A 9,402-nucleotide genomic window follows, 5' to 3' on the forward strand; every position below is an offset into this window, starting at 1 on the left:
GGAAAATGAATAAAGCAGGCAATGTTGCCAAGGCCGATAACATGACTACAAACTCAACGAATAGGCGTAGGCGAAAAAATTTAGGTAATGGAACCGCTGACCCCAATTTCGAAGGAGGGGACAGATGGGTTTGGATTTATCTTAACCGAGTGAAAGGAACAGCTACAGTAGATATTATTACCAACTTTATTAAGCGAAAGGATGGCTTTCAATCAGAAGAAATCACAGTCAAGGAAATTCCAACTGCTGAAGATAGGTTTAAGTCATTTTTAGTTGATGGTCCTTGGCACAGAAAAGATGAATTCTATAGTAGTGACTTTTGGCCCAAAGACGTTGGTGTTAAAAGATTTCTTTTTGACAAACACAAAGATTTTTTTAGTGTACACCCTGATTTGTTCCCAAATAGTCCTGTTGGTAATTTTTTATAAATAAGACAACAATCGAAACTAGAGGAAGAGTGTCTCTGAGTGATCTATATATTGCACATGTTAACATAAGGTCACTTGTCCCTTGTTTTGACGAGATTAAGGATTTTATATTAAAGAAACGATTTTACGTACTGGCTTTCTCAGAAACTTGGCTAAATGTCGATTATCCAGATAGTATGTTACATGTTCCTGGTTATCAGTTCTTTCGTGTAGATCGCTTGTTACAATCTTTTTACTTATTGCTAATAAAATTAAAACTTATCTTGGGCGTGGATAATTGAGCATGAGATAGCCCTGCTAAGCAACACTTTTGGGTTTTCAGGTAGTCGAAAAAATACACTGAACTAGTTGAAATGTACAATCTATATTTAAAAATTTACAGTTTACAAAGAATAAAAACAGTTAAGGCTGAAGGCTTAAAATTTACTCAGGAAATTACTCGAACACAGTTCTAGGGCTGTCGCTAACTCTTAACTTAAAACATACCGCCCTTACTGCCAGATTTACTGGAGCCGGGGACGAATCGGAATGCAGCGCTACAGCACGATCCTACAGGCCAATGTCGTTGTTGCAGAATACCTATGCAGAAATCAAGAGCAGCAAACAGCACCCAAAAACAATAAGCTAACTGACCTTGACTCGGTTAATCTGTTAAGTGGCAATAAGCCAGAATAAAGGTCCACTTCCAGTGGTTACTACAAGGGTTAACCGAGCCAAGGTCAATACTTAAAAAATCAAAACAGTAACTATTACTCTAAATGCTATCAAGTTCAGTTCCAGTTGCTTTGTGAATCACAATAAAACTATAACCCACTAACCAGGCGAAATGCTCCCTCCAAAACAGTCACCACACTCTTGGTGGTTTAGCGCGTGGCTATCCGCTGAAAATAAAATGGTGCCTGAATCTTGGTTCCCTTTCAATCCACCAATCCACGAACTCTTAGCTTCCCTGTAGCTACCGCGTGGGTCTGTCCACGGCCAATCAACCAACTACCACTCCCTGCTTGTTTCCAACAAATTACCCTGCTCTGACTCCAGGAGACAGGCTTTGACCACAACCAGGAGGGGCCCTTCAGATAAATCTAACCTAAAATACCCAGATTAACACATGTCAAGAAAATTACCTTTTTATTTCCAAAAAAGGACGAAAAAGCAAAACGGCCCGCTTCCAACCACTGGAATACGGCCACCCTTAAGTAAAATCAACATTAAAACCTGGGTTGCTTCTAGCAAATTAAGGCAACTTACCAAAATGGCGGAAATAACCTCACACACACGCGTGTCACAAAATGGAACACCAAATTCGTGGATCTCGCTCTATAGTCAGCGTGAAAAAGAACTGGCCAGATGACAAATTGGCCTTTTATAGACTTGCACAATTCTAGAATCTCAGCGAACAAACTTTTCAAGTTGGTGATGCACCATTTTCCTTGAACTCTATTGACACTATTGACATAGACTGACCGGACAACAAGAATGACAACCAACTGTCACGACCATGGAAGTATACAGATGTTAAAGACGATTCAGTCGATGTTAACTCTGAATCACGGACAAACAAGTTACGGGCAATTAAACTTGTTTAATTTTTTTTATATTAAAAAAACCAATAGCCAAAAGTCAACCCCTATTCAAGAGTACGAAGGAAATCACACCAAAAGAAAAGAGATTCCTACTGGAAAACCAACAGCCTGAGTACAAGCACGCCTTCAACTGAGTCATATAGCCCTTAAAATAAACTAAAGCTCATCTAAGTCATTAAGTGACTACAACGAGAAAAAAAAAACAAGATACCAGTCAACCTGCACGAGTCTTCCCCGCTAATAATATCCCCATGAAAGGCCGTCATGCCCCCACAAATCTCCAACCGGCTTATGTCCAGAAAATGATACAGGGTTGGACATGAACCAACATTGCGAAACCCTCATACTGCAGGAGGGAACCTCGTTTGTCAGTCTTGATTGGGATAAGCAAAAACAGGACTTAACTCCCACAGAGTACCACAGAAGGAAAAACCTAAACGGATCACCTGGCAGGTGAAAATTAAGCAAAGAAATGAACTAAGAAAAAAACAATTGTCCACCATCAAAAGGAAAAGTTTTTGATAGGAACCCTTTCTCGAAAACCCGAAAGATACACCGAACGGTTAGTGTATCGATAACCACACAAAATTTTAATTTAATCGGGGTGTTCCGAATGAAACCACCGCCGCCAAATCCCACGCAACCAAGCAATTGGGGCTTAGGTTAGCCCCCGTACTCCAGGGCCATAAACTTACTTACAGGAACTCTGAGACGCTCCCCCCATGAACTACCCTCCCAAAAACCTTGTAGATTACGTGACAACGTCGGCACCCCATTTCACTCAGCCCTTTTCAGCAAGAAAAACAAAGTGGTTACGAAGAAATAATTCAAATACAATAAGTGTCAAATCCGATAAAAGTCCAGTCAGGGAATTTTCCAAGGTTGACAACCACACAATCCCAAGTGTCTAAATTCACATTTAGTCATAAAAATTTTATCAGTTTATATATTTCATAAACAACACAAAGGTAATTAACTAGGTTATTGCGGCTAATGCACCACCAGCAGGTCACCGGGCAACCAGGTACCAAACGCAGCGTCAGCAGGAAAATCACCAAACCTTCGAATGTGGAGCACAGAACAATATTGGTCAGCACTTATTATTTTCATTTGTTTATAACGTTTGTAAATGTGTATAAATAGTTGTTAACTGTTAAATAAAAATCAGTATTAATCCAACAGCGGTTCTTACTCAACCTTCCAACCTAAACTACTATAAACTACCAAGTATCCTGAGCATTCTTCCTGAATTCCATTACAGGAATTTACATTGGTCCTTCGAGCAAAAAACCTTCAAAAAACCAACTGATTAGAATTCTCTCAAGCCTGTGCGGTGCCCAAGTATACCTTGGGTGGGAGTGGTTCTTCTCAGTTAATTCCCTTTACACATAAACACACATACCTTCCTTCCTGCTGTAACAAGTGCCTTGTCTGGTTGCAGCATTCCAAACTGATTAGAATTCTATCAAGCCTGTGCGGTGCCCAAGAATTCCTTGGGTGGTAGTGGTTCTTTTCAGTTATTCCTTTGTATAGCAGGTGCACTGTCTGGTTATACAATTCTTGACCAAATCATACCATCCCCAACCAAACAAAGAAATCGGTTGAGATACCAGCAAACAACAAACAACAAACCCAAACAAAGAAATCGGTTGAGATACCAACAAACAACAAACCCAAACAAAGAAATCGGTTGAGATACCAACAAACAACAAACCCAAACAAAGAAATCGGTTGAGATACCAGCAAACAATAAACAACAAACAAAAAAAAAACACCTACTAAAATCATAAGAAGAAGCCAGGACATACAAACCTAGAAGAATGGAAGAAGCCAACGAAATCGCCAAGGCACAAGAGACCTTGGGTAAAAAATTAAAAACCCTATTTACCAATCACAAAAAAAAACGCCCACGAGAGGAAAAATGAACAATATTGTCTCAAGAAAACTGCAGAGTTCGAGGCCATTTGGAAAAGCATTGAAGAAAACCATAAACAGCTTATAAAGCTTGACGTTCCGACGCATCCGTATTTCACAGCCAGATGTTTTTGTCAACTACAAGAGCTACTCCAAGAAATTACCACAATTACAACATATTTCCGATTCCAAACAAAAGTTTCTTCAGGCAGCCAAACCACTCGCACAACAAGAAGCCTTATATTATAATCCAATAATATCAAACACCGAGAATGAAAAACCACTATTCCACAACAAAAACCAACAAAGCCCAAGACAACACTGGAAAAAGGTATTGATCGCTGTTCTTTTTGTTGTGATGATCCAAGCGTCCAAGGCAACTCAATATTCGATCCATTATCCTCCACCAGGACTATACATTGAGCACATGGGACATGCACGAATAGACAGGGGCACCTTCAGAATTGTCCTTAAGTACGAGAAAAGTAGAATGGTGAACGACTCAATAAACGTTCAAGATGCAATTAATCAGATAGACAACCTCTGTCAACGAGCAAAATCAATAGCAGGGGACACACAATTCATATCACTGATACATCATTTAAAAGAGAAGGAAAAACAATTTCAATGGACACAAAACGGATTACAAACTGTGGTATCCAAGCGTGAAAAGAGAGGAGCGTTGGGAAAACTACTTACCGCTGTATTCGGAGTAAACGATGAGATCTACACAAATATTGACGAATTAGATAAAAACCAAAAGGAGCTAATCAAGGCATCCAACCACCAAACCAAATTCATGCTACATGCTCTATCTACTTTTAATGACACCGAATCCAGAATCAACAATCAACTCGAAAGATTCCGGGAGAAAATCAATGAAGGCATTGCTTCAATAAATGAAATGGAAGAATGGTATCGAATGGTGGATACAAATAAACTGACAATTCACATTCTTAGTTCATATCAAGTGGTCTCCAATTACATAGATGAACTTTTGGACTATTATAAACGATTGTTAGATGTTCACTACCACAAAGATCACATATATGACTTAATATCTCCGACCCACATTGAAGAGATTATAGCAGCTGCGTCCAGAAAGATTCCTTCCAACATCGAAATAATATCATATCCTGTGCTCCAGACCAGAGTGGAACACAGTGAAGAATTTATCCACGTCTATGGATATTTTGTGATGATAAACCACAACGAATTTATGCTAATCAGATCGACTCCAATTCCACTGAAGACAGAAAATAAGTCCTATTGGATCCTGGATATTCCAAACGAATTACTAGCAATCGACTATGATTCACAGTTGTACTTCCAAATTTCTGAATATGAGTTGAACAATAGTCTGAACATTGCGGAAAATGTCTTCGTATGTTCACCCACTACAACAAGAGGCATAGAGACTAGTCCAAATTGCGTAATAGACCAAGTATACCAGCGAGAAGAAAATACCTTATGCAAAATCACACAGCATTCCATATCATAAATAATATGGAAACAGTTACACACTCCAAACTCATGGTTAGCAATTACGCCTGAAAAAACTAAAATTGCCATTATTTGCGATGGAATCCGAAACGATGTGTCTCTAAATCAGACTGCTATTATAGAAACAACTCCAACTTGCCTCATTCAAACGAAGAAGAACATCCTAACGCCTAAGAGGTCAGACAGTGTCACTGTCTTAGAGGCATTCTCCAAACCTATACTACAAAATATATCATTATTCCCAGTTATGCACGGAAGAGAAACCACGCTAATTGACGAACCTGTAATTGACGCATCCAACAAGCTTAATGAAGTCAGGAGTGAAGAAATGAGTATCAAACGACAACTTGAAACCACGCATTGGGAGACAGTCAAAAAGCACTTTCTAATCACAAGCCTTAGTGGTACAGTGATAACTATACTTGTTGTTATCACACTTATGGTACTATTCGGGTTCTACAAACGACGGCAAAGTAACAGCTCCAATACGAGAAGAGACAGAGATGCAGCAGACATTCTATTAAATACAATCAGAGCTGCCCAGCCACCCACAGAAGCGATTGTCCTCGAACCAGTATTTCCCCATGACGGCGCTGAACATTGATGGCATGGCAATAGACTGCCCAGAATGTCTAAATTCACATTTAGTCATAAAAATTTTATCAGTTTATATATTTCATAAACAACACAAAGGTAATTAACTAGGTTATTGCGGCTAATGCACCGCCAGCAGGTCACCGGGCAACCAGGTACCAAACGCAGCGTCAGCAGGAAAATCACCAAACCTTCGAATGTGGAGCACAGAACAATATTGGTCAGCACTTATTATTTTCATTTGTTTATAACGTTTGTAAATGTGTATAAATAGTTGTTAACTGTTAAATAAAAATCAGTATTAATCCAACAGCGGTTCTTACTCAACCTTCCAACCTAAACTACTATAAACTACCAAGTATCCTGAGCATTCTTCCTGAATTCCATTACAGGAATTTACACCAAGGTAGTGACCAAAAAAACAAAATAGAGACACAACCAGTCCAAAACGTGAAGAAACCAAAAAAACAAAATGTTGGACGCCAGCATACCTTAAGTAAAGGTGGTATACAACCTTAATGAAGAATGAACATTACTAGTGACTCATCCTTGCTAGGTCACTCAAAGAGTGCTCATCGAAAGCCCAATACCGGACATTACGTGAGAAACTAAATTCAAAACTCAAATGGACTAATTGGGTCTCTAATCCCTCAAAAGAAAAACATTTCCTGTCAACTCTGACATGAAGGTCAAACAAAAAAACAACATCTACAGCGACATTCAGTAGACTGTAAAGGAGTAAGCTAAACTTACAAACGTTTAAAATTAGTTATATCTAATTAGGTCACCAGCGGTGCACTCCAAAGCCTAATCCAGATATCATACAAGTCAAACAATGATCTGAAAATCACAATCAAACAAAACAAACCCGCAGTCTACTCAATGTCTCAATGTTAAACAACACTACAAAACAGAAAAGTCATAATCGGGTAGAGTACTCGTCCTAAACTCGTAAAGCAAGAGTTACAATAAAGTGTTGATCGGTCATAAAAAGTCAGGTACGTAAGCAAAATCCAGAAAAGCAAACCTTTGCTAGCAATATAGTAACAACCTAATTAAAATACATTTGGCCATCCTCAAGCTACTAAGAAAATCAAGTATGGTAATTATGGTGACACTGGAATCCTTTGTCTTAAGTCAAAGCTCACATTAAAAATAAATCCATCATGGACAACCCAAACTTCAATGTATCAGCTTCGAGACCAAAACACAATAATAAATCAAACGTCGCCCGACGCTCATAAATCCGAATGATTCAGTCCACCATTATTTTACATTAAAAACACTGTCAAAATCTTTTCCTCAACACCTCAACGGTATTATATTAACCTGACAAAAAAACCACACTTGAATGACAAAATAAAAAAACCCCAAACAAAATTTTGCCAACATCAAAAAGCTAAAAGTTTGACCAATCAAAATATAAAGTTAGTTGACACAACTACTTGTACTAATTACAAAAATAAATTGACTACTGACTCTGACTTGACTAAAATCGACCAAACTTCTAAAAATAGTAAAAACAACCCGATTCTGACATTAGGTGAACCGTTGTTCGTCACCGAGGATTCTGGAGTACAGTTTCTCGACAGAATCATTAAAATTAAGTGTTACCCGCCGCTATCCCATGATACCGACATTTACAAAAAAAAATTATAGGGCTGTAAATTATCGGCACCTCCCAATTACAGAGTTTTGGACTGAATCAATCGGACTGAGAGGCGTCCAGTGAGCCTTCCGATTCCGTATCACTGACAGTAACATCGGGCTTGATATCAGCCACATGCCAGTTACCCAAATCATCACCGTCTCGGTCCCTTAGCTGATACACTAAATCTGAAATAACCTTGGTTACGACACAAGGAATAAACTTGGGTGCCAATTTGGAGGCAAATCCATCAATGGCCTTTGACAGAACGTAATTCTTTTTCCACACATAATCACCCACATATTATTTGACAGCCCTTCTTCGCAAGTCATAACGTTGTTTACTCTGACAATAAGAATCATACAACTTTTTCCTAACATAAATATCAGGCATTTCCTGAACAGTACCTGGGTTGTGTACCAAATCTGAAATCTGTACCTGGTTATCTGAGTTTGCTGAGATCAATCAATAAAAAGAGCCATCTACCGGTACATTCCGACCAAAGTTTAAAAAAACAGGCGTAAACCCAGTAACCTCATGTTTTGCCAGTCGAATGGCCTGAGCAACTTGATGAATAGATTGATCCCAAGTTCTATGATTTTCATGTATGTATGATCTGATAGCGGTAATAATGGTTCTGTTCACCCTTTCTGTATGATTGACTTGAGCATGATATTTTGCATTGTACCAAATTTTCTGAACATTATATTTCTTCATTAGCTCTTTAAAGTCTTTACTGGCAAACTGACTGCCATTATCGCAAGCAAAAATTTGACAAACTCCAAAAACAAGGAAAACTTGGTTCTCAATAAATTTGACAATTGCTTTTGAAGTGGCTTTTCCCATAGGGTGTACCAACACATACTTAGTGAACCAATCCACCACTACCAGAACATACTGATTACCAGATTTTGACCGACTTATTAAAGACTCCGGGTGTAAGTAAAACCGTCGTGGCGGGATCCATCTGAAGATGTCAGCTTCTCCAAGACATAAGGCTAGTTCGCTTTTCAACAAGGCTGTAGCAGTTGATAGACGCAACAAGATTGCCAGGTTGACCCTAAAAAAATAAAATAAGATTCCAATTATTACTTTTTTTACCTCTTAAAACATAAATAAAACCATTATGTATACCGGTACACTTTGTTGTTGTAACCTAAAACTTCATAATTGCACGAATTTGCTAGGTCATCACATATCTACACCTAGGTCATGGACCGCGATACTGGCTTTACAAAAACCTAGTTACCCATGATTATTTTTACATTATCGAATACTAATGTTATTACATGGTACGATCTTTGGGCGTCCTACAGGCCCCTCTTGACATTGCCCTACTTAGTTCAAGCAACTGTAGACCTGCACGTTAGCCCTTCAAAACTCTATTGTTTTTTCATGTCGCTTGTCTCTCCTCTTTTTGTGTTATCACTTTTTCCTTTTGAGGTATCTTTCGACGTACTCCTGGTACCTTTTTGGCCCTTGTCATAGCGTATCTTCTACACTTGAGCTTCTGTACCCTTTTTCTCTGTGCCCTTATTTAGCGAGGGTGTGTCTGCCAATGTGAGGATTAGCAGATGGGGTTCCAACGAGGCGCCTCCACCATGTCACGTTAAGGGGTAGCCCAGAGGAAGAAAAACTCAGGTTTCCACAAGTAACCCACTTTATTTGAGTAGTTAAAACAATGGGTACAATAATCTTACCCCCAGATGTGGGATGATGGGAGGTTCACGGA

General features: G+C 38.9%; 1 long non-coding RNA gene across 1 annotated transcript; it reads right to left on the minus strand.

Annotated features, from left to right (window-relative positions):
- Positions 1 to 776: 776 nt before the first annotated feature.
- LOC145736474 (uncharacterized) lies at positions 777 to 3,980 on the minus strand. Its single transcript, XR_014179969.1, has 3 exons — positions 1,677 to 3,980; positions 1,553 to 1,619; positions 777 to 1,498 (listed from the first exon to the last, which is right to left on the minus strand). It is a non-coding gene; the product is annotated as an uncharacterized LOC145736474 (long non-coding RNA).
- Positions 3,981 to 9,402: the final 5,422 nt, after the last annotated feature.

The sequence above is a fragment of the Ips typographus genome, linkage group LG12 (genome assembly GCF_016097725.1).
Source record: "Ips typographus isolate SLU linkage group LG12, UJ_Ityp_2.0, whole genome shotgun sequence".
Lineage (NCBI taxonomy): Eukaryota > Metazoa > Arthropoda > Insecta > Coleoptera > Curculionidae > Ips > Ips typographus.